The sequence below is a fragment of the Onychomys torridus genome, chromosome 16 (genome assembly GCF_903995425.1).
Source record: "Onychomys torridus chromosome 16, mOncTor1.1, whole genome shotgun sequence".
In the NCBI taxonomy this organism is placed as follows: Eukaryota; Metazoa; Chordata; class Mammalia; order Rodentia; family Cricetidae; genus Onychomys; species Onychomys torridus.
The window spans coordinates 47738188-47765001 of record NC_050458.1 but is presented as its reverse complement, the minus strand read 5'-3'; the positions used below and the strand labels follow the sequence as shown (position 1 = coordinate 47765001).

At 55.8% G+C, this 26814-nt stretch overlaps 1 protein-coding gene across 1 annotated transcript in view; it reads left to right on the top strand.

The window, feature by feature from the left end:
- Window positions 1–1526: 1526 nt before the first annotated feature.
- Tcf20 (transcription factor 20) overlaps window positions 1527–26814 on the top strand; it is a 157802-nt gene continuing 132514 nt past the window's right edge. Inside the window, exon 1 of the mRNA XM_036207908.1 lies at window positions 1527–1616. The gene's annotated coding sequence lies outside the window, so the exon portion shown is untranslated. The remainder of the gene's footprint in view (window positions 1617–26814) is intronic.

Genomic DNA, 26814 nt, shown 5'->3' with positions numbered 1-26814 from the left:
GCAGCTAGTGCTCCGCTCAGACCCTGTGGTTCTGAGGCCCGGAAGTGACCTCCTACAGACTGGGATGGCACACCTGGGCCTTCCCAGATGGCCTTGACATTCCCCAGATGGGTTGTATCTTCTGAGAGAGACTGGATGCCAGTCTGAGGGCAGCGGCAGCAGAGGCACAGAAGCCTTGGCAGTGGGATTAAGGTGGAGAAAAAAAATGAAGCGTGGAAATCATTAGCTTTCTTGGTTGGCGAGAGCCGCCCCGAATGAACATTTGGGGCTTTAAAAATGAACATCAGCTGCAGGGACTGGTGCCCTGGGCCCACCACGGCCCAGGCGGCCTCCTGGAATCCCAATCCCGGCCATTCTTCTGCTGCGGCTCAGCCAACACTTACTGAGTGCCTACTGTGGGTTAGGCCTGGAGCCAGGATGGAGGTAGAATCCAGCCAGAGAGCAGCAGCCCTGTGGTGACAGGCAGCCACAGAGACATTGATGCCAGCCTGTGAGGAAGCAGGCAGGCGGGGCAGGCGCCACCAACTCCTGGGGGTTGTGGGCACTGGGAGGGGGGTGTCATCAGTGCAGAGTCTTTACAGAAAGCCTTAAGCAGGGCAGGCATCCTACAGAGAGGGTCTACAAGGACTCAGGGATTTGCAGGTTGACAGAAGTGCTGGGCTAAGGGACCGGCAGGTGGGCCTGTTGGGCACTGAGGACAACTGCAGGCCAGTGCTGTCTGCCCAGACCTCTGCCAAGAAACACTGCAGGATGGGGAGGCATACATCTGCCCCAGCCTTCTCTTTTCTAAACTGCGTGGATATGTGGATTTTTATGAGAAAAGCTCCCATTTTTAAATCATGGGAATTAATTCTAATTAAAAAAAACAAAAAAACAAAACCACCGCATCAAACCAAGCATGGCTTCAGGCTGGATTTGGTGCTTGGGCCAAGAGTTTCTGCTCTCTGGTTGCGGTGGTGATGGGGGCACCGGGTGGAGCTGCCCGGTGGAAGGTGGGGCACTGCAGGGGGGCGGGTCCCCCCTCCGGCGGCGCCGGCGCGCGGGGGGCTGGGCGCGGGTGGGCGGGGGTGGAGCGGCACCCCCCCCACCCCAGCCCTGCGCGGCGCGGCCGCCCGCCGCCTCCATCCGGGCCTCTCCCCACCTCCCGCCCGCCCCCGCCCGCGCCCCTCCCCCGCCGGCGCACGGCGCCCGCCGCCCCTCCTCCGCCCGCCCTCCGCCCGCTCTCCCCGGCTCCCTCCCGGTCTCTCTTAAGTGCCATCGAGGGGCGCCGGGAATTGCAGCCAGTAAATCGCGCCCCACCACTCAGCCGCGGGGCCACCGCAGCGGCGCCGCCCGCGCCCCGCCGGGAGCCCCGCGCCGCCCGCCCGGGCGCCTCTCCAGGGCCCGCGAGGCCCGCCCCCACCCGCGCGGCGCTGCGCAGGGCCTGCCCCCGGGCCGGCCGGGGCGCGCGGGGGCCCGCGCTGGAGGCGAGGACGCGGCGGCCGCGGGGCGCACGGCCCGGAGCGCGCGGCCCGCGCCCCCGCGCGCCCTGCCCGCGCCCGCGGCCCGCGCTCCGGAGCCCGGCCCCGCTGCCCGGGCTCTCCTGCGGGACCGATGCCGGCCCTCCGGCCGCCAGGGTAAGCGGGCAGCGGGGTGCGGCGGGGAGGCGGGAGGGGGGCGCCCGGCGCCCGCCCAGCGCCAGCGTCTGGCACGTGGGGGCGTCCCGAGTTCCCTCTGGAGGCTGGACAGGTGGCGACGACGCGGGGGTGTGATGCTCCGAGGCTGGCACTTAGCTGCGTGCCTACTGTGCGCGCAGTGGGCTGGAGTGAGGGGCGTTCGTCCCCATTGTACGGATGAGAAAACAGAGGCCAAAAGGGCAGATGGCTGGCCCTTGGTCTCCAGTTAGGAGCTGGACGAGCCAGGATTTGACCCCACGATTTCTTGACACCAAAGCCACAGCAGCCCCCCTCCAGGCACACACAGGCGACAGAGTGAGCGTATGAATATTTCATTGTCGCAAAGAAGGGAAAAAAAAATCATCCATTGTCCCGCCACCATAATGCAGCCACTGTAAATATCTGGGCTCATTATTTAGGCCTTGTTCTTTCTTTTACATGACAGTGTGCTTTGGGGTCAGTGGGACCCTGGTTCCTTCTGACTCTGCCTAACCTGAGGCCTGAGTCTTCATCCTAGGGTAAAGGGGATGCCCCCAGGGTTGCAGAGGGGTTAGATGAAGGAGGAGGAGGAGGAGCTAGGGATGGCCCCAGGGTTGCAGAGGGGTTAGATGAAGGAGGAGGAGGAGGAGGAGGAGGAGGAGGTGGGGAGGAGGCCTAAAGGAAAGGGACATCCATTGGGCAGGTCACATGGTACCTAGTAAGTGCAGGGCCAGTGGAGCTGGGGCAGCCAGACCTTGTGCTTTCAGCAGGACAGACAGCTGGGCGCAGCGTTGGACCTCTGGGCCCACACTTGCCCTTGCCAGGCCCTCACTTCTTCCCCTACAGAATGCCCCTCTCCAGTTTCCTCCCTGCCTGAGAAAAGATCTACTCCAAGAGCACAAGTCCCATGCTGTTCACAGTTGGACATGGAGTCAATATTTAGGTCCCCGTGTCTCCCAAGCTCAGGTCTGGCATCTGGGGCCTGCTGGAAGCTTCACAGACCCAATTCCTTACCTGTTCCTGGCTTGTAACCCCTCCCCCCACCCAGTGCCCAAACTAGAGACCCTAGGTCTTTACCTCCCAGACACCCTGGTACCTGCTTGTCCTTCCAGTCCTCTGTGAAGTTCTGCTCTGCCCCCAAGACATCTGTCCTTCCTTTTCCCTATGACCCAGACCTACCTGCTGCTCCCTCCCCTGCATGACTATCAGCCTGGGACACCATTACCAAGCTGTCTTTCAAAAATGCAGCTCTGAGCAGGCAGACTGAACTCAGCTGTCCACAGATCTAAACTAGGCCAAACTCCAGAGAGTCCCCCGAGGCTGGGCTTCTCAGCTTCTGCCCACAGCCTGTGTGATGCCTTGTGAGACAGCTGTCCTCTGCTCTTGGGTCTTCCCTGCTAAGACAGCCTGTTTGCCCGAACCCCACCCTTGTTCAGGCTCAGCACCCTGCTGTACCTCCCCCCCATCCCTCTTCCATCAGGCAGATGGAGAGAGTGCACCTTCCCAAAGGTACCCTCAGCCATTGACAACTCCTTCAAGTAGGGTGCTTAGTGCAGTAGGGTACTACCAGACCTGCCTCCACCAGCAGCCTGGGAGCTCGGGGAGAGTAGGTTGATGGGTCTCCAGGGTCCAGTCAGGGCCAGACTTTGGTGGCCAGCTTAGTAGTCTTTGAGGAACGTACTTGAGCAAGAACAGAGAGGCTTTCAATGCTTCTGGAGGATCAGTGAGGTGCAGAAAAGTCTGCCTCTTTTGGGGTGTAGGGCTCCTGTTGTGGAGGGTCCCCAACTGAGGAGCCAGGACTGTTTTGGCTGTCAGTCAGCTACCCTCAGCTCTCCAGGTCAGGTGCCCTGGGTTTTTTTCTCTGCCACCTGTATTTGGTGGGGGTGGTAATGGTGGATGCTTAGACTGAAGAACTGTTCCAGGGACCACCAGCCCCCTCTGCCTATCAAAGCCCACCCCTGATGTCCTCCTCAGGAGCAGGGAGAGTTATGTCAGGCCCTCTGGCTGGGCGCCAGGGCTCCCCATGGAACTATAAATTGACCTGTCGGGAGAGGGAAGAGATTAATGTCGGCCATCTTCATTAGCGCGTCCCCCGGGGTGATGGCGTCTGCCCTGAGCTGGCTGATTGGAGAGGGTGAGAGGTGGGGGCTAGGTTACCCCCGCCCCAACCCAAAGGCAAGGGGCAGAGGCCAGGGCCTGCCAGAGAGCCTTGGCCTCCTCCCACTGCTGGAAGGGCTGTCCCTGTGGCCTCTGCCTCTGGCAGCAGGCACACGCTTTGATGGAGGACCTGAGTGCTAATTGGGGGCAGAGATGCGCGGCCCGCAGCTCCGCGGGGCTCCCAGGCTGACACCGCCAGCTCAGCGGCATCGAAGGGCCTTCATTAGAGGCTTTTCCCCTGACCAGAAAGGAGCCCGCTGCGGGCTGTGGAGGGCTCCCCTCCTTTCCTTTCCCCTCCACTTTCCACTCCCCTCCCCCTTCCCTTCTTTATTGCGTTGATGATGGGGAAGGAGGCGGCTTTGGCGTGTGGAAGAGATGATGAGGGATTGTTGGAGCCGTCTGAGTTTGAGACCTTGTATGTTCTGGGGACTCTGACCTTGGTCTCCATTGCTCTGCGCTTGAGGGTCCTTGTCTGAGGCTGGAGCATGTCCCCCTGGGGTGTGGTGGGGGATGGGGATCAGATGAGAGCACTGTGTGGAGGCATGCCTTATAAAAATGTGGATGGAGCAGAGCCTGAGGCCCAGGCTGTGTGGGTTTGAATTCTGCGACGGCCAGGGCCCTCTAAGTCTGTTTCCGGTTTGACAATGGCTAAGGATCAGGGTTAGTTTCTTACTGTAAGAGGTCTTCTAGACAGCCAGAAGCTGAGTCAGTCTGCTCAGTGAGCAGACTGCCCTGGGGCATGTTTGCAGCAGCAGGTGGGGTGGCATTGGACTGTCCATCATTCTCTCTCTCTCTGTCACTCATTCACTTGTCCATAACGAGCTCCTGTCCCAGGGTCTTATCCCCACAGTGGTGGCCTTACCTTTTGATATTCCTCTGGAGACATAGACCCAGGAACATGTAACCAGGCCTCATGAATGGCTGGGTGTCCTACAAAGAGCCTCCCCAGGCTGTCTAGAAGGTTCTGAAGGCACTACTGAGGCAGACATGGCTCTGCTTTCTCACAGACCTTGTTTGGACCAGACTCTGACATGGGGAGACCAGCTAGTTGTTGAGTTCCTGGCCTGCCTGGCTCCTAGACCCAACTGTCTACAAGGGGCATCCCTTGAGTTCACAGTTCCTTGAGGGCACAGATATGGAGAACCCACCCCTTCCCAGTGTCTCCTAGCCCTAAACTGGGATCACTGGCCTCAGATTTGTAGGTTTGTACCTTGTTGGTTCTTAAGGGGTGGACCCCAGAGGGAATGAACCCCTCTGGGATGGATGGGCTCCCACTAGTGAAGAGCACTTACTTTTTTTTTTTTTTCCCCCGAGACACAGTCACATGTAGCTCAGGCTGCCTTGATACTCTATAGTAGAAGGTGGCTTTGAACCCCTTTCTGATCCTCCTGCCTCCATGGAATTACAAATGTGCACCTCCATGCTCAGCTTCTGTGGGTCACTTTCCAAGACATGTAGCTTTGTTCCTTCAAGCCTCTGTGCCCTGGTTCCTGGTCCTGGAGGGGGAGGTGTCCCATGCTAACTCAGGGCAGAGCAGAGCAGAGAAGGCACTGGTTTTTTGTGGTCATTCTGGCTTCAGGCTGCTTCCCCAGTGACTCTCATGTACCTCCTGGCAACCTTTGCTATTTATAGCATTCTGGAGTAGTGGGGAATGGCTTGTCAGAACCTCTACATTTCTCCAGCTGCCAGCCCAGGGATACTTAGCACCCAGGGCACCCTGTGGAATGTTTGAACAAAAGTCCATGCTTTGGGAATCTGGAACGCTGGTTCTTGGATTGTGGCACTGTAGCCATCCTTGGCCATAGCACTTGACATCTCAGTGGCTCTTGTCTCGTCTGAGGACCTGAGATGTCATAGACTGAAAACCACAGTGTAGACCGCACTGGCTGTTAAACGCCCATCTTGAGGAAAGAGAATCCCAGGAAGAGCCCTTCCCCAGGGGACTTTGCTATTCGACTTTGGTCTTGACTCTTTAGGGACATCTTTGGGATTGTGTTGTCCACCTCTCCCTAAAGAGCTTTCTGCAAATACAAATATATGGGAGTGGTGAGAAGGGCTTAGGGGGCTGGTGATTTCTGGAACCTTCCTGGCTCCCTATGAGGACTCCCGGCTTCCTATCTGGAAAATGGGACCAGACACCCAATTCTCACTGGCCCTTAGCTGTCTAATTGTGTTTAACCTGAATTGTATCCCTAATGTGTCTACACGGACTCCAGCCTGATTTCATGGATGTTGGAGTCGACTGTCATTTCAGTTGTAATGTATTAAGATTGCCCTTTGAAAGTCACGTGTTGAAAGACGATGGTGCAGAGGTGCCTATTGTTGCCGCCTGTGCGTGCCCAGCCAGTCCCGCCTGGCAGCTTCCTTGCAGGAGCTGGCAACATGGCTGTCTGCCTCCGCCTCTCTGAGCAGGCAGGAATCACTAACGCGTTAGCAGTTTCATTAAGCCTCCCTCCCAGCCTCCCCGCCTCCCTCCCAGCCTCCCTGGTAATTATTTCCCCAACCCTTCCACTAGCAGCTCTCTGGGATTGGCCAAGTAGCCCCTGCAGCTGGGCTGCTGGGGCTGTGCTGTGCCTGGGAGCCCCCGGTACCCCCCTTCTGACTCCCCGCGTTGCCATGTCAGCTTTGTGTCCCCCTGAGGCCTCCGTGAGAATGCAGATCTGCTGCCTGGCAGGGGTGCCAGTTAACCCGTAACTGCACTCCACATGTGCAGGCCCCCTTCGTGCAGCTGATTCCTGCTAATCAGGTGTCCCAGCCCTGGTTCTGGAACTGTCACAGAGTGGGAGATGGACTTATTTGGGGCTCAGCAGGTCATACAGCTCAGGGCATATGTGGAGACAGGGTGTGTGCACCATGGACCCAGGTATGGAGCAGACTCAGGACCTGCTTCACAACCCACAGGATGAGCATGAGACGCACCCCTCTGGCCTCAGTGACTGATTGGGAAATGGGCACATGCCCTTTCTCGGCTAGTCACAGAAACCACAGGCTTTCCTGTATTTTCACTTGACTCTGAGTGTGCCGGGACCTGCTGCCTGGCCCGTGGTGCCTTTGATTGGCCTATGCTTGCTGAAAGCGGTGAGTGTGAGGTGAAACTGCCCTCCACCCTCTTCCATAACTACTTCGAGGGTGGAGAGCATAGACCGACCCGCTCCCTTTCTTATTGGAGCTGTTTTGTGTTGTTTCTCTTACCGCTGATGGAGTCCTGACTGATGCAGGAGGAAAATCACGAAGGGTTTTGCAAAAAGGATGAACATTTCCGACTTGGGTTTTCAAGGATGAACAAAAGTTTGTCCATCAAGGAAGCAGAAGAAAAGTAGAGAGGCCAGTTGGAGTGGAGGATTGGAGGCCCGAGAGTGCAAAGGGACAGCGATGGCCGTGGGGCCTGGGTGTATGAGCAGAAATGACGGGAAGGGAGGTGTGGTGTGGGAGCTGATGCCAAGGAGGAGAGGGGCGAGGAGCACTGTGGGAATGATTGGCGGCAGGAACCGGCAGGTCAGAGGAGGCATTGGGAAGGGGTTGAGTGGGAGTATGGTGCAGGGACCTAGAGGAGGCCACAGGGAGGCCAGTGCTGGAGAAGTGGCCAGGGCCAGAGCTCAGGGGCCATGGTCTTAAGGCTGTGTGTGGCTTGTTTGGGGGAGGCCCAGGGCCCCTGAATGGTCTGATGGTTCAACCAGGCACAGAGACTGGTTGGCTCACACACTCAGTATCAGTCAGGTTTTGGAGTTCCTTCTGTGTCTATGGCCCTGTAGCTGCAGCATTAAGGTACTGCACACACAGTAGCAAGGAGGAAGGCACGTGGGAGACATCCTTGTGATACACGCTACTCTAGGCATGTAGCTACCACTGGCTAGGATGCTCTGGAGGGGTCTTTCCAAGGGGGAGGCATTTGACCTAGGGCCTCAAGTGCCTAGCATGGGGATAGAGAGGTGGGGGAGGGAGAAGAATCCTGAGGCAGAGGTAGGTACAAAGGTCTTGTGGTGGACTGAGCTTTATCTGTCAGGGGACAGAAAGGCCATTGTGGCTGGAGTTTGGTGCTCATAATGTGTAGGTGTGTCAGATCATTCTAGACTGTGGGGCCTGGAAGGTCTTGTAAAGGTCTGTTGTGGCAGAGAGAGAGAAGGAGGAAAACCTTAGGGCTGGAGCTAGGATTGTCCAGGTAATGTGGGGAGGCAGGGGGATGCCTGTCAGATTTTCCAGGAGTAGGCGACACGGGCCTGGAGCAGGTCTGAGTTGGGTGGGAGCTCATGGGACATCTGGACCTGGTGGCTAAAGCTGAGATCCTCCTAACAGAGTGTCTGGGAGCCAAGGGTGTCTATCTGTGCGGCCTTTCCCACCCAGCCACCTGAGCCTTGAGGCCGGCTTTGCCAGCTGGATGCAGCATGATGTGGGCTGGTTGTCTGCTACTCTGGTCACAGACAATTCTTGCACTTGACCGGGTCCTGGCTGGGAAATGTCTGCCACCGCTTCTGGCCGTGGCCCCTGCCATTCTGCAGCAGGGCACTCACCCAAGCTTCTCTGTCTTCTTGGCCCATCTGTCTGGCTCTACTTGGAAGAAGCCCCAAGCAGACCAAGGCCACACAGCCTGTCTGGATGGGAGGCCACCTCCCAGGGCTGTGGGTAGATCTAGATAGGGAAGGTGGGAACTAGTCCTCTGACTTAGTTACCATCATGGGTAGTGTGGTAGGGGTATGTGGGGGAGGTGGACTGGGAGATAGTCTGAGTTCTGGGAACTTCCACTTCAGTGCCAGAACCCCAAAGGCCTCTCTTTCTCTCTTACATACACACACCCCACGACTCTGCTGGCCTCTCCTTCCCCCTCTGACTGCACTGAGGCCCGCCAAGGTCCCACAGCCCACTTCTCACCAGGCCTCTCCCTCTGCTGTGGAATCCTTCCCCTCTTTCTGTTTGCCTCTGCTCAGGGACAGGGTCAGGGCTACCCCACTCTGTTCCCACAGCTTCTTGCCAGACAGAAGTTAGCCAATTCCGTCACTTCACAGGGATACTGAGGCCCCATTTCGTACCATCTGTGTGCTGGCATTTGTGAACAGAGCAGATGCAGCCCTGGTCCTCAGGAAGCTCCTGTGACAGTAGGATGGGCCAGCAGAAGGCCAGTAAGCACACACAAGTGTGCCTTGGGTTGTGAGCAGAGCCGCAGAGGGAAGGTAAGGAGTACTGGAGAAAGCACGTGTGTTGGAGAGACACTGCTGGAGGCTTCGCTCTGAGGCTAGAGGAAAGAGTATGTGTCTGTCATGGGGTGTGAGGAGAGAACATACAGAGTGGGACAATATACTCCCCTGTCTGTCCGCCTCTACTCCTCATCCCTGTGGGAGCCAACACAGAGCCAGCGTCTCTGGGGCTGTGGGGATGTGAGCAGAGCCGTGGGAGTAGCCATCACCTCTAACCTTTCCATGGAGCCCGTATCCTAGCATCGGCAAGAGCAAAGTGAGTTATAAGCCTGTAGGGTACCTCCAGGTACTGTTCCAGCCATGAAGGGTGGGACAGGCGTGGAGTTCCAGTTCACCCTGCGGCTCTGTAGGGTCCCCCTGTTGAGATGGTCAGGAAGGGTCTGTGAGGAGGAGTTATGATAATCTCTCAAACCACTGCCAACAGGTCCAACTCAACCTTGCAGCCCATGGTACCAGTCAGACTCTAGAGCCAACAGCTCATCCCCTGTGAGGCTGCTGGGAAGACTGAACAAGCTGGCTGGCATTTCAGTGCAACACCTGGCACCTGCAGGCCCTATGTTTGTAGCCACAGTCACTGTTGTGGTTCTTGGCATTGCTGTGTAAGTGGCAGATAGAGCCATCTTTGGTAAGGGTTCCTCATCCCTGCGATGTGGTCTCCACTCCACGCCCAGCTCCACTACTGGTAGTTTGCAGCACCCAGTGGGTGTTTGTTGGCTGAGTGGCCCCAGGTGGTGGGGAGAACCGCACAGAGCGGATCAGTGTCCTGTTGGGAGGGGCTTGAGCTGTGCCCCATGGTGACCACAGGGGTACAGGGGACATCCCAGACATCTAATTATTTCCTGGCTTCTCATTGAGGAGTCCTAGGACACTATTCCTTTTGAAGCCTCAGTTTCTCCCTCTGTCACGTGGAGCTGATGATGGTTCTGATACCGAGGCCCATCGCCATGCGGCTCTGAAAACTGAGCCCCATTAGAATACTAGTGTAGTCACTGTGGTGGCTGGCTCGGGGCCTCTCGGAACCTCTTTTTCCAGGTTAGCTGTAGTGCCTGCCCAGGCAGGGTACACACCTGGCCTGCATTCCTGAATCTTCCCAGGAAAAAGCCGCCATTTCGGGTTGATGTTCCTCCTGCAGGGGGTTCTCAGGCCGGGCCTAGCACGCAGTAGGTGAGCAGGATGGACATTCTTCAGGGTGACATTTGGAGGCCTGAGTCTGGCCTGGTTTCTGCTGGCACTGGACAGTGAGTCTCTGCCCTAGAACCTACCTTATTAGAACTAGCAGTGACATGTGACAGCTCTGGGTTTCATTCCTTTGGTCCTTCTCAGGCCTGTGACCTGGGGCAGGATGGCTGCGGGGGTACCTGTGACCTCTGAGGCAAGTGGAGATCACTGGCCTCCAAGAGATCAGGAAACTGGGGGCCCAAGAAGGTCAGAATATGGGGAACACACAAGCTTTATTTTCTTTGTTGTGTGTATCCATAGCTGGGCTAGAACTACCTATGAGAATGACCTTGAGCTCCTCATCTTCCTGCTTCTAGCTCCTGAGTGTTGGGTGGGATTACAGGTGTGAGCCACCAAGCTCAGTCTATACAGTGCTGCAGATTGAACCTAGCACTCAGTGCATGCTAAGCAAGTACTCTACCACTGAGCAAGCACTCTGTTGCTGAGCCATGCATGATGCTTCTGTGTGATCTGTGTTTGTTGTAGGGTAGGGTAGCCAGGGTGTGCACAGTCTGGGAGTATAGAACTTTAAGTCCTGTGCACAGCCAGGTAGTCCCTGGCACTGTCTTCCTTCTGCAAATGCAAAACCAGAGACAGAGAGATAGAGGTATGGAGCCAGGCTTTTGTTCTTAACTTTTCTGGAGGCCTAACTTAACACAGAAAGGTGCACACATCTGAAGCACAGGCCCTAAACACTTATGTGCAGATGCAGGCCTACAGTGTTGCCAGGGCCAGGAAGCACCCTCATACCAGTCACCACCCACCTGCTGCCCACAGCACTCGAGCATCTTACTGGTAGAGGCCAACTCTGCCCATCTATGCCACATCTGCATGGATTCCCAGGATGCCCTCTTCTGAGAGAGCACTTTGGCTCTCCTAGTTGTCCGAGCTAATACTGGATCAGAAGACAGTAAGGCTGGATTTGGACCAGCCGCCAGTCCTGCATCTAACCTTCCAGAGGCTCCTGCCACCCTTATGATGAGGATCCAAGTCTCCTCCTGGTCTAGCTCAGTCTTCAGCTTTCATACCCATAGCTACCCTCCAGCCATATAGATGAACTCTGTCCTCTAAAGCCCCAAGCTCCTTCTGACCTCTGGGCCTTTGCACATGCTGTGTGTCCTCCACCCACCCTGTCTGCCTTCAGCTTTTCACTGAAGGTCCCAGCTGGCATGCCCCCTCCCTCAGGGAGCCAGCAGGACCTTCCCAGACCAGGCAGTGGCCTTCCTGGTGGCTGTATTGCCTGTGTCATTTGTAATTAATTATCTGTTGTTTGGCTGTTCCCACTAGACAGACTCCAGGAGGCAGGGTGAGTGTCTACTGAGTTCACGTCTGAGTCCCTAGCACCAGGCATCCATTCATGCTCCCAGCCTTGCAGGCATCTGTTCATCCAGCAAGTACTGAGTACCCAACGCAGAGCTCCTGTTGTCGTGTGAACGGGTGGATGAATGAGTGAATGTGTGAATGAATGACGGTCCTCTGTCTCAACAGCCTAATGCTTTCTGCTATCTACCATTGCGTCTGACCCCCGCCCCTTGCCCAGGCTTGGTTTCCCCGGCTGTCAATGAAGGGACCAGACATGTTACTCTGGCCTCGTTCTGATTGTGGGTAGGGACAGCTGCCCAGGGACCATAGAGCTGAGCAGGGCGGGGGACCTGCCTTCACACCCGTGCCCGTGCCCGCTTGAGCCTTGGCCCGACTGCTCGTCAAATGGCTTCCCACATCTTTGTCACCAGAGCCCCCAAGTTCCTGTTGGGGTGCAGGGCTAAAGGGGCTTGCTGAGGCCACTCCACTGTCCCCAGCCCTTAGTGTCTCTCAGAGGGAAAGGCAATGGGGAAGAGATGATGGGCCCACAGACGGGGGATTTGTGTCTGGCATCACCCCTCCCTTGCAATGGCCGTGTCACCTAAGCTCTGTTTCTGGCTGTAACAAAAGAAGTGGTGGTTAGACTAGCCGCACTGACAGCTTTGAGGCTCCCAGGGTCCCAGGGAGCATGCAGCAGGACTCCCAGGCTGTCTGTCTCCAGGGCCCAGCCCTACTGCCACCTCCAAGTGAGCCGTGCTGCTCCAAGTGGCTCCGCGGCTTAGCGGCTTGTCAGCCAGGCGGGTGGGTGTCCTGGGGCCGGGTTTGATTAGTTCAGGTTGACAGTCGCGCTCGGCGGCGCTGCCGGGAGGGGAGCCCGTGATTACCCTAATGAAGCTTGAATGCAGTTTGTCATCCAAACAGCTGGTTCGGAGCTGCGCTGCTGCCAGCTGCCCTGCTCAGCGCATTCGGGCGCCCAGTGATCCTCCAGCCTTCAGCCTCCCGCCCACAGGGTGATCCACAGGACCAGGCAGCCCCCAGGTGGGCTGTGGGGCCGCCCCAGGGGAGAGGGATGGGCCTCCCAAGAGTGGGGAACCTGGCAGAGCCTGGAACTGATGGAACAGGGATGCTTCTCCGACAGTTGTAGGGCAGCCCTTAGCTCTAGAACTCAGTTTTCCCATCTGCAAAGTGGGTGCTGGGGACTTTACAGCTTGAAGCTTCTGATTCTAGATCGAGGGGTCGCCTCCTCTTGGAACACTTCCCACACTGTGTAGGCTGAATCAGTGGTTTCCATGGACACCTGCAATGCTCCAGGCAGCTTCCTCACCCTTCACGGTCCCTGTTGTTCCTGGTAGTGAAGACCTGTAAGACCTTGAGTGCATGTGGGATCTCTGGAGGGCTTCCTGGAGGAGTGGCATCTGAGCCCAGAACAGCCATGGTGGGGGGAGAGGTGGCCACAAAGAATGTTCTAGGCAGGAAGAATGTCTGTGTGCGAAGGTCCCCGGTAGAGGGGAGAGGTGTGAAGCACCTGAGACAGGGAAGATAGCAGTACTTCCTGAGGAAGGTACGGGGGTCATGGCCTGTGCTGAGAAAGAACACTCCAACGCTCTGACCTTTAACCTTTCTGTCCACTCTGGGAAGAGGGGTATCATTTTTACACGCTGTCGATGGGGAGCCTTGGGTCTATAACCTGGGAAGGTGGTGCCCCTGGAGGCTGTAGCGGGCCTGGTAGCTTCAGAGCTCCTGGACCAGGGGCTGCATGCTTCGCAGGGGCTCTCAGCTGAGGAGGGTTAGAGCTGGGACCCGGACCCCATCTGTGACTCAGGCTTGACCCTGTGGTGAGGAAGGACAGGACAGGGGCCAACAGCCAGCCAGAGGGTCTTCTGGATGGTTTGTGAGTCTTATGTCGATTCCAGGCCACAACCTGTGTTTGAACCTGGTGGCCTGAGTCCACATTCTCTCTACCACATTGCTAAGCTTCCAACCAGCGTGGTTTGGCTTGGGGACAGGGCAGACAGGGGAGGAAGAAGACTGGGTGTTGGGACTGAGCATTGCCTCCGGCTCTGCCCTGGCGCTAGCCCTGAACTGCCTCCTGACTGCTGGGTACCACCCTACCATCTCAACCTCCAGCATCACGTGCCATGACCTGCTTGCTGTGGCCAGCCCATTCCCACAAGCTCTTTGCCTCATTGATTTCTCTCTCCCCTAATACCCATGGCTGCTTGTTACCCTGACAGAACCCATGTTCTGGCTTTCCAGTCTCGACTCCCCGCTCCTGGCACATACAGCCTGCCTGTCCTTACTTGGCTTCTGAGGAATCACGGATTCTTTTGCCCTGGAGAGGAGAGTTTAGAGGCCCAGCCCCCCCCCCCCCCCCCCCCCCATCCTATGACTGTTTTTCCCACAGGTGTTTCCAGGCTGGGTGCCAGACTGGGACAGGCTCACTCTGATGGGAGCATCCCTCAGCAGCTGGGATGAAGGATGAAGGATGGGTTCATGGCCTCCATTAGGAAGAGAGGAATGCCCAGCACTGGCTAGCTGCCTTCATTTCTGCATCTAGGTTGTGACTGTTCCCTAGGAAGGTGGTGGCTCTGGCAAGGAGGGGCTTATCGCATCTCACCTCCTGACCTCTGGAATTCCTCTTAGCTCTGTCTTACAGAGGGGTGGGGGTGGGATAAAGCTGCCAAGCAGAGGTGCAAAGTAGGTGATAGAAGGCTGGTGTGGATGTAGTGGGTATTAAATGGCCAGGCCTAAGGCAGAATGCTGCTGCTAGTGTCTCAGACTCTCCAGATAGGGAGTGGGGTAGGGAGGAGGGGGGCGGATTTGGGGCTGGACTGGCTTTATCAAGGGAGCACCAGGGCACAGTGGTCTGTTTGCCTCTGGCTGAGGCTGCCTGACTTCCCTGAAGGAGTGAGGTGATGCCATGGAAGGTGTGACAGCTCCTGTTGTTCCTGAGACTCTGAAGAAGATACTGTGTCTGTTATCCCTTAGACTCTACTCACAACCCCAGGAGATACCATGGTCCTGGTCCTTCTAATTTTACAGTTGAGAATCCGAGGTACACGGGGACTCAGCTACTTACCCAAGGATGCACAAGGATGCCCAAGGATGCCCAACGATGGGCTGGAGTTTGATTCTGAGAATTTGAAGTCAAGAGACAGGAACTTGAGACCAAGACAAAGGAGGAGTAAGGGGACTAGACAGATAACCAGAGCAAGCTCAAAGCTGTGAGTGGAGCCATGTTTGAAGATGAGCCTTTACCGGTGGGCTTGGGTGCTACTGGGGTAAACTGCTTGCTTTTCAGTGGGCCTGGGTCTCAAGTACTTGCATTGTGTTATTAGGTGCCTGGATTCTAAAGGGGCCTATCCTTGTCCTGTCTTGGGGAAGGACCCCCAAGCTCTTCTTCAGGGTGTCTTGAATGGGTCACTTGTTAGAAATATGTTCTGGAGCTGGGTGTGATAGTGCATGCCATTAATCCTAGTACTCAGGAGGTAGAGTCAGGCAAATCTCTGTGAGTTCAACGCCAGCATGGTCTACGTAGAGTTCTGGACCAGCCAAGGCTACATAGTAAGACCACCTCAAAAAAGGGAAAAACAAACAAACAAACAAACAACAACAACAATAAAACAACGGGCTGGAGAGATGGCTCAGAGGTTAAGAGCACTGACTGTTCTTCCAGAGGTCCTGAGTTCAATTCCCAGCAACCACATGGTGGCTCACAACCATCTGTAATGAGATCTGGTTGCCTCTTCTGGCCTGCAAGCATACAAGCTGTATACATAATAAATAAATAAATCTTAAAAAAAAGGAAGGAAGTACATTCAGGAGAAGTTGGGCACTACAGGCCTATGTACAACCTGACTGAGGCGACTGTATGGGCCAAGAGGCCAGGGAAGGATGCGTAGGAGCAGCTAGAGGCCACCCTTGGCTGCACTCCGGAGGGAAAGTGGGTGGAAAACGTGTTAGTTCAAGTGAGAGAGTACAGGACCCGGATCACTGACCTTAATGGCTCATCAGGTACTCACCGATGAGCCTGACATCGTGACCAGGTGACACTGTGGCCAAGATAAGGACTTCGGAGAGGAGAGAGGATGGGGAGACTTTCTGAAGGAGGGTCTGGAATGGCAGTGACAGATTGAGTTAGCAATTAACTGATGTAAACAGGCAACAGTGGCCGAGCCAAGGGAGAGTGGAAAGGCCCCGGGCAGGGAGAACTTGTCTCTGAAGAAGTGGGAGAAGGCAGTGTGTGACTGGAGCAAGATGATTTGAGGGTAAGGCTGAGGCACTTGATGCAGGAGGACTTCCTGGGAGTGATCCAGTCAGATATCAGATATGGGCACCTGGAATTGTTGATCTAGGGTGCCTCCGACCCTGCCAGGATTCACAGACCACGTCCACCTCTTCCTCTGCCTGCAGTCTTGAGCAGGAATAGTACTCTGTGTGTTTCTTTCCTCCCATATGTAAAGTGGGCCGGCTGTCTCTCCCATCGGAGAGGGAATGTGTATGAATGCCCTTGTGAGGTGCCCATCCTGAAGGTTCCACTCGAGAGGCGTGAGTCACCCATTTCCTAGAGTTCTGCTTACTGTCTTGGCAAGCTGTAGGTTGATGGGGATATCCTGCACATTTTTCAAGTTGGGGGATGGGAGTTCATGGCCAAAGTCAGAGGCGCCTTCCTCAGGTGGGGTGTTATGGGGTCACACAGCAAATGCTCTTACTGCTCCTGTGCCTTTTGCCCAAGTCCTCTCCCCACATGCAGGAGTCAAGAGTCACATTCAGCTCAGTGTTGTTCTCGGACACTGAACCTCACCACAGCCATGCCAATCTGTAGTCAGAGCTGGAGAGACCCAGGTTCAGCTCCCGGCATCCCATCCCAGACTGAGACAGCAGAGGAAGGCCAGGGAAGTGACAGAGTGACTGTCTGACCACAGAGACAGGTGATCATCATCGGTGGGCTCCCATAAGAGCCAGAGTGGGCAGATGTGATCGCTCCTTCCAGCCTAGAATCTGTCCAGATGATGGTATGATAAGGACCCCAAGGCCCAGAAAGCTGAAGGGCCATGGGGCAGGGGTGGCATAGCCCACCCTCAAAATGGCACCCATCAGGAGAGAAGGGAAGGGAGTTTGCTGCTCTCTGCAAAGTCTGAGGTGCAGACAGGAAGAGCAAGCAGAGGCAGAGATGCCATGCACCTCCTGTTTGCAGAGAGCGGGGCTCACAGTGGCGCTGTCACTGGTTAGCCCTGCCAGTCTGGCTGCAGGGTAGGAGGACCTCTAGGAAGAGGGTGTTAGGAAGATGTTAGGAGAAGTGTATCAGGAGAGCCACCCAGCCTCTGGAGATCTTTAGACCAAGACAGAGCCCAGCATCTCACCCTGCCTTGACTGGCCACTATTACAGCTGTCCTGGGGACAGGACCTGCCTGTGAGGGGGACTCTCTTTCCGCTGAGAGAACCTGTTGGAAGTCTGGAAGCTGGGGTTCTGGGTGAGACATGGCTGCCTTGGTATCTACAGGCAGAATCAGATATGTAAAGGAGCAGGCTTCCCCTCCGTGCCTTGAATCTCTGCTAACCCTGTCTCCCATGTGCACTTGGAGGGAAGACATGGCCCTTCACACTCTCTCTGCCTCTTGCCTTCAGCCTCATCTCCTGCATTTGGAGATCCCCTGGGCACATGGCAAAGATGAGCCCCTCTCCATAAAGATCCCTTTGTCCTATGGGGCCTTTGGCCTGGAGTGCCATCTCCTCCCTGTTCGTGGCATCAAGCTCCCTGGACCCTCGGCTTCTGGAAACCCAGACAGGCCAGCATGCCCTGCCCTCCCACGCTCAGGGGCTCTTTACTTGAGACTGTCCAGCTTTGACCCTGCTTGTGATGTGAGCTCTTTGAGGTCCAGGTCTTAGCCCTCGTTGGTCCCCTACCCACAGGGGTCACCTGGCAGGTGCCCAGCTCCAGGATGCCACAGCGATGTGTCAGATAAAGTGAAACCTCAGATCCCGTCCCTCCCTCAGGCAGATGGTCCTGGCTGGTGCGAGTCCTACCTTGTAGAATTACCTTTGGGACGAAAACGAGATTTGCTGAGCAGGGCATGTGGGGTTTCTGTGGCAGTCAAGTGGCCTGGCACAGAGGCCCCACCTGCCAGATGGCAGGAGGAGGTTGATGAGAGGCCAACAGGTGGGAGGGAACAATTTAAGGACACTTTGCTAGAAGCTGTCATCACCCAAGCCAGCCCGAGGGCACTGCTGATCTCCCGGAGATATACATCTGCCACACGTGGCCCACTTCTAGAACAGCCAGAGACGCATGCAGGTGCTGGGACCACTGAGTGTTTGGGGGCCAATGAGCTGCATGGGCCCTGGGGAAACATGAAGTGAGGCTACTAGTGAGGTATCTGACTCTTGTCTGCTTGCTATCCATCTTTCTGTCTGTTGCTCCGCCCATCCATCCATCCATCCATCCATCCATCCATCCATCCATCCATCCATCATTTCCTTAGCTCTCTCCTGTGCCAGGTACAAGGTTATGGCTACCTGGCTCCTGCACTGTGAACCTCAGCCTGAGAGTCTTCTGGGGTTCAGTCTTGTAAGCTGGGGATCATGACCATCTCTGGATGACAGAAAAGGATGTCAGCAAGCCACACTCTTCCAAGCAAGTGGCAGAGGGGATGGATCTTCTTGTGCTGTCAATGCTTCTGCTTTCTACTGTGTCCCTTCTCCCGACTCTGTGGGCCTGAGGAGTTAATGTGTGTTTCCTGGTTGCCATTGTGGGTTTGTCATTACTGTCCCTTCCTTCCAGTAATGACAGCAGCAGCTCAGGTTCCCATGGTACCCACCTGGATTCCCAGTGATAGGCTGAACCCTCACAGCCCCTGCCAGTATTGGTTGTTGTTGGTTATAGATGTCAGACCCCACCCCATTTTCCAGATGAGGAATCCTAAGTTCTATGCTGGTATTCAGACACAGGCGTTTGGCTCTGGGCCTTGAACTGAGTAGCATTAACTGGGGAGAGGCTCATCTTTGCTGTGTTCCTTTGGCTGCTGCTCCACCATGCTGGCCTTGGCTCTGCCTCCAAGCTCTTGCTCCTGCAATTTTCCTGGAATACCCTTATCCAGGGCCATGCATTGCTGCAATGCATGCATTGCCTAGCTCAGCTGCCACCTCCTCTGAGATGCCTCCCCCCCCCCCCCCCCCCCCCCGGGCTAACCAGGAGTGGTACTCCTTACCCTGTTGTCCTGACCCTTCAGTGTTCTCCTCCTCCAGCTGAATGCATGCTTCCTCTCCACGACACCAATCACTGTAACCAGATGATCTGAGAGCCTCTAGCTGCAGCATCCTCAGAACCCAGGTCTTTCTGGAGTGACTCCCCTTCATGCTGGCACTTCCATCCCCACTCCCACGCCCACCCCTACCCCCAGGCCTCTCTATCTTGCCGCTCTAGTCAGCCTTCCACACCCTGCCAGATAAAGGTCCTGGAGAGAATCTTCCCATAAGGGCTTTGGTCCAAAAATGCTGAGCCAGGTGAGTGGTCCAACCTGGGCCTGAAGCCTGAGAGCCCTGTCGCTTTGAGCCACACCCGGTCACCGCTCCAGCACTCAGCTGTGGCTCTGGCTGCTACAGTGGTTCCCTCAGCGATGTGAGAATCCTGCTGGCCTTGTGCTGGCTCTTGGCTCAGGGAAGCCTTCTCAGTTTAAGGAACAAACCTCTGACCTCGCTTCTCCCAACCTCTTCTCCCCAGTGCTGGTGCTCCCTCTCCAGACCCCCCCCCCCGCACCCCAGGGGAGACCCTAACTCATTACTGCCTTTGACCGTGTCGAGGGAGGGGTTCCGCTGTCACTCTTTCAGCCAGCCTCAGAAGATAGACAGGAAATGGCCTCAGTGTGGCTCGCGACCCACCCAGCCTGGGCATCCAAGAGTTAGCTCTTCATTCCCAGCCACCCCTCCAGACTCAGCCATCCCCGATAGATGCTCTCCCTCACTTGGGTGCCCCCCCTCTGTGTTTTGTGTTTCGTGGTGCTTGGTTGAGGGAGTGCACGGCTGTGGAGGTAGCAGTGGCAGTTTCCACTGCTCCAGTCTGCCAGGCATGCGTGTTCATTCATCCGAGGTAGGAGTTAGCATCTCTGTCATCCATGGGGAGACTAGTGACTTGCTCAAGACTGGAAGTGTGAGCCGGGTGGTGCTGGCACACACCTTTAATCCCAGCACTTGGGAGGCAGGGGCAGGCAGATCTCTGAGTTCGAGGCCAGCCTGGTCGACAGAGTGAGCTCCAGGACAGCCAGGGCTACATAGAGAGACCCTGTCTTGGAAACACATAAAACAGAGACAGAAATAAAACAAAAGACTGTAAGTATGGAGTTTTGTTGTGAACTCAACAGGGCCCGGGCCTGTGTTCTTTTTTCTTCTTCTCCTTTTTATTTTATACTATTTTACTTTAAACGTATTTGTTTATTTTATACTCCAACCGCTGCTTCCCCTCTCTCCTCTCCTCCCATCCCCTCCCTGCTTTTCTTCGGTAATGATTATTGTGTGTCTAGGTGTTTTACCGGCATGTATGTTTGTATACCACATGAGTGCCTTGTGCTGGACTCCCTAGAATTGGAGTTACAGATGGTTGTGAGCTGCCATGTGGGTGCTGAGAATCGAATCCCAGTCCTCTGCAAGAGCAGCTGGTGCTCTTAACCACTGAGCTAGTTATCTCTCCACCCTGAGCCTGCTTTCTTGAAGGAAGAGGGGACCAAGGGTCCTGGACGGTAACCCTGTGACACATGCCTTGCAGAATGGACAGGACAAAGACCTTAGAGTGGTTAGCTGTGGAGCCAGGAACAGATGTGGGTACAACTGGAGGTACAGCTGCCAGGACCATGGGGTGGGGTTCTAGAGCTCCTTCTGGCAGCTCCTTAGTGTCTCCAAAGGATTGTGTCCCGGGAGCCACGTGGTCTGGGTAGCTGGTCCCTCATGTCAGTGTTCCTTGGGCCTAGAAAGACCATCTGTCTGAGAGGTCCAGGTGTGGCCACTGGGGTCTGCCAGTGGCCGAGAAGGCCTTAAATCCACGCCTGCCTTTGCTCCTGAATTGCTCATGTGATTTTTACAGTTGCTTGGGGAACTGTAAGTCTGTGTTGCCTGACTCCTGTGTATTTAAATTCTCAGCCATAATGTTATATTAACTCATTTTTTGCAGTTTCCTGGGAGGCTGTGTGTACATTACAGGGGCAGTGAGGGAGGCAGGCAGCCGAGGTGTGGACAAACACAGCTGTGAGTGCTCAAGGCTCCCAGAGCTGACCGGAGCTGTCACCTCTGCTGGCCCTGCATGGTGTGAGCGTTCGGTCCCCAGCCCTCCCCACCTCTTGCAGATATAAAAGATGTTCTGTACTCGGGAGCTGGGGCTCCTAGCTTAGGATGGATTGATGCTCTGGTGAGTCGTACAGGCACATGCCTTATGCATTTCTGTGATAACAGGTATGTCCATTGCTGTCCTTCATCCCCCGTACATACTGAGCACCTACTGTGTGTCCAGCCTGGTGCTGTAGCAGGAGTGCTCACTGGCCATGCTCTGGCTTCCCAGATGATTGCCATGCCGGGGAGATGGGTATTAACTTGATAGACAGATAAATGCATGGTAGTTTTAGATTCCTTCCCTGTTGCTGTGATAAAATACTCTGCAAAAGAGCAACTTAGAGGAGAAAGGCTTTATTCTGGCTCACGGATGCAGGCACAGTCTGTTAGGGTGGAGAAATCAAGGCAATGGGAGTTTGAAGCAGTCGTTCATATCCCGTCTACAGTCAGCCAACGGTGGAGTGAATTCATGCTGCTGCTCATCCGGCTTTCTCTCTCTTGTCCAGTCCAGGATCCTCTGCCCAGGGAATGGTCCCACCCACAGTCGAGATGGGCCTTCCTACATCAAGTGATGCGAGCAAGACCCGCCTCCCCTCCTCCTCCCCTCCCAGTCTGGCCATGCCTGGAGGCCTGTCTCCAAGATGATTCTAGATTCTGTCAAGTTGACATCCCTAACTGTCACAGTAGTGTGTGCAGGGGCTGGCAGCTGGGATTGAGTGGAGGGAGGGCGTATGAGACACCAGGTCTAGAGTGATGGTGGTCACAGGAGCTGGCAGTGACTGCCACTCTTAACCAAGCTCTGCTCTGTTTATACTAACTCCCTTAACGTTGACAAAGCTCTGATGCCCATCTCACAGATGGCACACGGGGTCAACAGCTGCTAAGTGGCAAAGCCAACATTTAATACAAGCTATCCTGCCTCACCGTCCATATCCTTCCTGCTCTGTCCCGTGGCCCTCTGGAAGAAAGGCATTCCATGTGGGTGGACAGAATGTGCAAAGGCCCAGTGGCCGGAATGTTAATGAGTTTGGGTGGCTGGACAGAATGGAAGAGGGAAGGTGGAGAGCTTGGTGGAGCTGATGCTGTGGTTCTTTGGGGGAGGAATTGGAGTCATAGTGTGCTCTGCCACCCTAATCCTGCACCATTAGGGCAGGGATGGGGTAGAAGGAATGTGGGAAGCGGGGCAAGACAGAACCTTGGGGAGCCACACAGTGGGTCATGGTCTGAGGTTCCTTCTAGTTGGGTTGGGGCTGGGAGAGCCCAGGAACTGAGGTGGGAGGGAGAACCTGACTTGCTGAGGGGCACAAGGGCAGTACCAGAGAGGCAACTGGTATTGGTGTTGTGGATGCTACTGCAACGTCCCCTTCCTCCCAACTACCGCGGGTAGTAGATGTCCTTACAGATGCTCTTGTAGTCCCATGCTCATGTTACTTGTAAAGTGGACCTTCTTGGTACCACGATCCACTCTCCTGCAGCCAGCCTAGGGGCTCCCTGTGTGAAGGTGTGTTCCTGAGCCCTCCCTCCGGTGTCCCCAGCACCCCTCTCAGGGAGAGCACAGAGCAAGTGTCTAAATACTGCCTTTAGCTTCAGTAAGGCAAATACCACCTTTGACTGACTATGTGACCCCTGGCCTCAGCCAGCCTCTGTGGTCCATCATGGGCACGCCACATACCCAGGCTGGAGGTGGCGGATGGCCCTTATATTTGGCAGCAGGCCCTGGGGACATCTGTGTGTGTAGAGGTGCCCAGACTGTACCAGCTGAATTCGTAGTGGTTTCGTAAGCCTCGGAGATTCGCAGAACCAGGAGCCCAAGTTCCTAATGAAGACTTGCCTGACAGCACCGGACTGTCACAGGGCAGAGGGCTCTGTGTCACCCCTGGCCAAGCCTGAGTCTCTTCCTGGAAGTGGGACCACCCAAGTGCTAAGCTCCCTTCGTTCCTTAAAGAGAGACGCTATCTCCCTCCCCACTGCTATCCCCCTTTTCCAAAAATGGATTTACCGTTCCACTGTGCGGCTCTTCTTCCCCCTCTCTACTCTCACAGACCTCCAAGGGAAGTGGAGGGTGTTATTGTATATTTTAGCCAATTGTTCCCCATATGCCCCAGTCTCTTTGGGGTGGGGCTGGGGGGATGGGGGAGTAAGTAAATTATATATTGAACTCCTAACTGGAGCTGAGGCCTTGTGGTTCCCATGGCAACCAGGCTGGAAATAGCTCGGCGTGACATCAGCACGGTACAGGTATAGCCAGATCCAGCCGTTCCCCAAACAAGCTGGCTCCAAGGGGAGCAAGGGATGTGTGTCTAATTAGCATATGCAAATCAGGCTGGGCAAATAGGGTGGGGCCTAGGGTGCCCTAGCAGGGCCTGTGGCCATGGCTAGGGCCTCTGGCAGGTAAATGCACTGGGGTGCTTGTGGAGTTAGGACCCAGTCCATCCCTGGCACTGGGGCTTGTTGGGTCCTCCAGTGAGGATCTTTGCTGCTTGGGCCTGCCTGCTCCATAGGTCTCTGGGAGCATGGCCAACTGGGGTATCCAGGGTTGGGCTGGCACACATAGGGAGAAGCCGCGATGATTCCCTGCTTGGGCTCCAGCAGGGTCTGGCTCATCTTGGCTCATGGGTGCCTTTGAAGCCATATGCCTAATTGGGTCCTGCTGGCTGGCTGCTGTTTCTCTCATCAGGCCTGTGAGGGTGGATCACCCTGGCTGCCTTTCTCTACCCTTCTTATCCCACATGTGAGAAGGCTAGCGAACTCCCGCTCTCCAGCCACCCTGTTGCTCTGGCTCACCCCTGCTACAACCTACCCAAGTAGGAACAAGCACTGTGATGGCAGCCTGACATACAGGGCCTCTGCGGGCCCATCCCTTGGCCTTTCTGAGCCAGTGCCCACCTCTGTGACATGGAGGTGCTTTTCCTGTTGTGTCCCTTGCAGAGAGGTGAAGAGACCAGGGGAGCATGGTGGGCCCTGTGCAGTTGGAGTTGGAGGTTTCCTGTCATGTTTGTTTACAGCAAAGCTCACCGTCCAATGCCCCACTCCCCAACCGCACATGTCCGCTTGCTCCATTGAGACTCCGGCGTTCTCAGTACATTTCTAGGTGAGGTGAAATATTGCCACCTTCAGCGTGGTGGTTTCCATGCGAGGGCTCTTGGCTGAACTGCCAACACTCAAGCCAGGCGTGCTCTGTGGCTAAATGAGGTAATTTATTCGTTCCAGCAAGCGTCGAGGGTGTGTGGGCTGAGTCAGCCAGCCTGGCATGCCGAGCACTCAGTCGGCAGCAGAGGCAGACATGTACTGTGGCTGGTGTTCTCTGGGGGGCTCCAGGGGCCGGCAAAGATTGCCAAGGCCGTGAGACCTTTGAGCCATGCCTTTGGGGGCATACTTTCTACTTGTCAGGGAAGGGGCTCAGGGAAGGAGTATTCCAGGGAGAGAACCTGTGGGCACAGAGGCCGGAAAGGACATTTTGGGTTTGAGGGTAGGGTGACTTTTGGCTGAAGTTTTGGGGATGAGACCATAAAGTGATGCTGATACCAGCATCAGGGGCTGGAAGCCAAGGAGTCTGGCAAGGATTCAGGAGGCAGTGAGAGCCATTGATGGCACTGGAGCAGGGGAGTGATGTGTGGAAGGACTGGAGTGGCCTAAGAATGAGGCAGTTCAGAAGGAGGTTGTGGTGGTGACGGTGGTGTTAATGGCATGGAAACAGGTCCGCCCCTCTGGAGACCCTGGTAGTCGGGGTGTTCCTTCCATGGACAGAGGATGAGGAAGGACCTCTGGCCTTAGCTTTGTCAGCTCATGTGATAGCATGAAGTTGTGGAGGTACAGTACGTGAGTGATCGTTCTCTTGGGAGTGGTGGGCAGTGTAGAAGGGAAGAGCTGCTGTCCAGATAGGTGTTCCCTGCCAGGGTCTCTCGTTTTCTGGCCCTGGATGGGGTATGGCCTTCTACACATGAAGGGGGAATTGCCCCGGCTTCCCCGAGGCTCCTGATTGGGCATGGGGATGTCAGTGTTTACATCCCAGTGGTCCTTCTAGGGATGAGCCTGCTCACCTGGAAATGGGGATGGGTTCTGGCATCGGACACCAGGCTGTGTCTTTATAGTAGATATATTCAGGGGCTGTGAGGTTGGTGCAGGGCTGCTTGGGGTGCAGGGAGGGGCCTTGTGTGGCAACTGATCTTTCTGCAGCCTCTGGAGCTTCTAGGAACCTTGTGAATGGGACCAGGCTGATGAGACCAATGGACGAGGGCTATGCTGGGCCCCTTGCTGTATTCTTTCTGCTGGGCCTTGCCTGGTGACCCTTAGAAGTTCCTGAAACAGATCTTGCTTATTCCCACAGGGCTTTGGAAGCCATTTCTCCCTAAGACCCCTACTTCCTTACCACTCACCATGAGGGTGCAGGGCACTGTTGCTGGCACCCTGTGGTCCTGCCCTCACAGGATTCACTGCTAGATCCGGAGGTGTGTGTGAGGGCCCTGAGAGGCCCTTGGTATTGGTGCTGGAATGGGGTCAGCACTAAGGGCTGTGGGAGTTCTGGGGGGATCTTGCCCTTCAGTCAGTGAGAGACTAGTGGATCAGTCAGGAGACCATGCAGCAGCAGCAGTACCAAGGACAATGAACATGGTGTACCTCAGCCGCATAGATCCAGGGGGCTGAGCTGAGTAGAGACCCCCATATTCATGTGTACTTTTAGATGCCACATCGTCACAGGACATCTCCTTGTCATCACCCCGACCATACTCGTCTCTTATTTCCCGTTGGCCCAGTGCCTGAACTCTATTTCATATCGGTACTCATTCATGTAAGCACTGGCTCTTGTTCCTGCCCACTCCCGTGGAACTATGGATCTGCCCTCAGGGATGTGGGAGTCTCACTTAGTTTTGGTCCCAGAGCTAGCTCAGAACCTTGACAATGAATAGAGTCTGTGAGTGTTTGGATGAATAAATGAATGAATGAGTGTAAATTACTTTGCCTCTTTACCCATTTTACCCACTAGGTTACCTGCCCTCCTCTGCCATCTCTTTGTACCAGGCCTGGATGTGCCGGTCTCTCAGTGTGTCCGCTCTCTGTGCCTTCCTTGCCTTCAGCACCCCTTGCCCACTTCCTGCTTTCTCAAGGACCTTGGGCAGAGCCCCAGTGAGAGGATCCCTGGCTTGGCACAGTGCCCTAAGGCTCCAGCTGGCTTCACCTCTGTTGGGTGACTGGTGAGTGTTAGTGCACTGAACCTTTCTGGGTTTTCCCTCGCAGGCTGGACTGTGTCCTGTGGTCATCTTGAAGGGACTTTAGCCCGCTATCTACCCGGGGCCTCAGGCATCAGCTGGGTGGTTTTGAAGAATTATGTGACAAGTCACTGGTTTTGTGTGTGCTGGTCCAGTTCCCCAACACCTCCCACCTATGGAAGAAGGCACAGACAGAATTGGATGCTGGGACACTGGCTCAGGATGGGGAGGTGCAGCTGGCCCGGACTGAAGTGAGTGGGTACTGGCGCCCAGACCATCATGATGCTCCCTACCTTCTGGTCCACTTAGAGATCCTGTCTCTCAGAGGCCTTTCAGCACTTGTCCGTCCGTCCATCCATCCATCCATCCATCCATCCATCCATCCATCCGTCATACTTTGGGTGCTTGTGCTGAACAAAGTGAATGAAGGGAACATGGAGTAGCTTCTTTCCTCCCCGCTGGCTCTCTGCTCTCCCTCCCACCTCCTAGGTGCAGGCCTGTGGGCTCCTCTCCCTGCTAATTGCTCCCTCCATCCCCTGGGCCCTGGGAAGCAGCTGGACCAGGTGTGGGCTGCTGGGCTGCCTGGCTGCCCGCCTGGCCCCCTGGCTGGCTGGCTGCCCACCCTCTGCCACAGGAGGCATCGCTGCCTGGGATTTGAGCTCCTCTGAGGGCCTGCGACGCGGCCGTGGGGAAATCACTTTCTGACAGCGGCCATCAATTTTGCTGAGAGCCCATCGGCGCTCTGGCAGCCTGTCCTTCGGCGGCAGCAGCTGGTCTGTGTCAAGCCCCTTC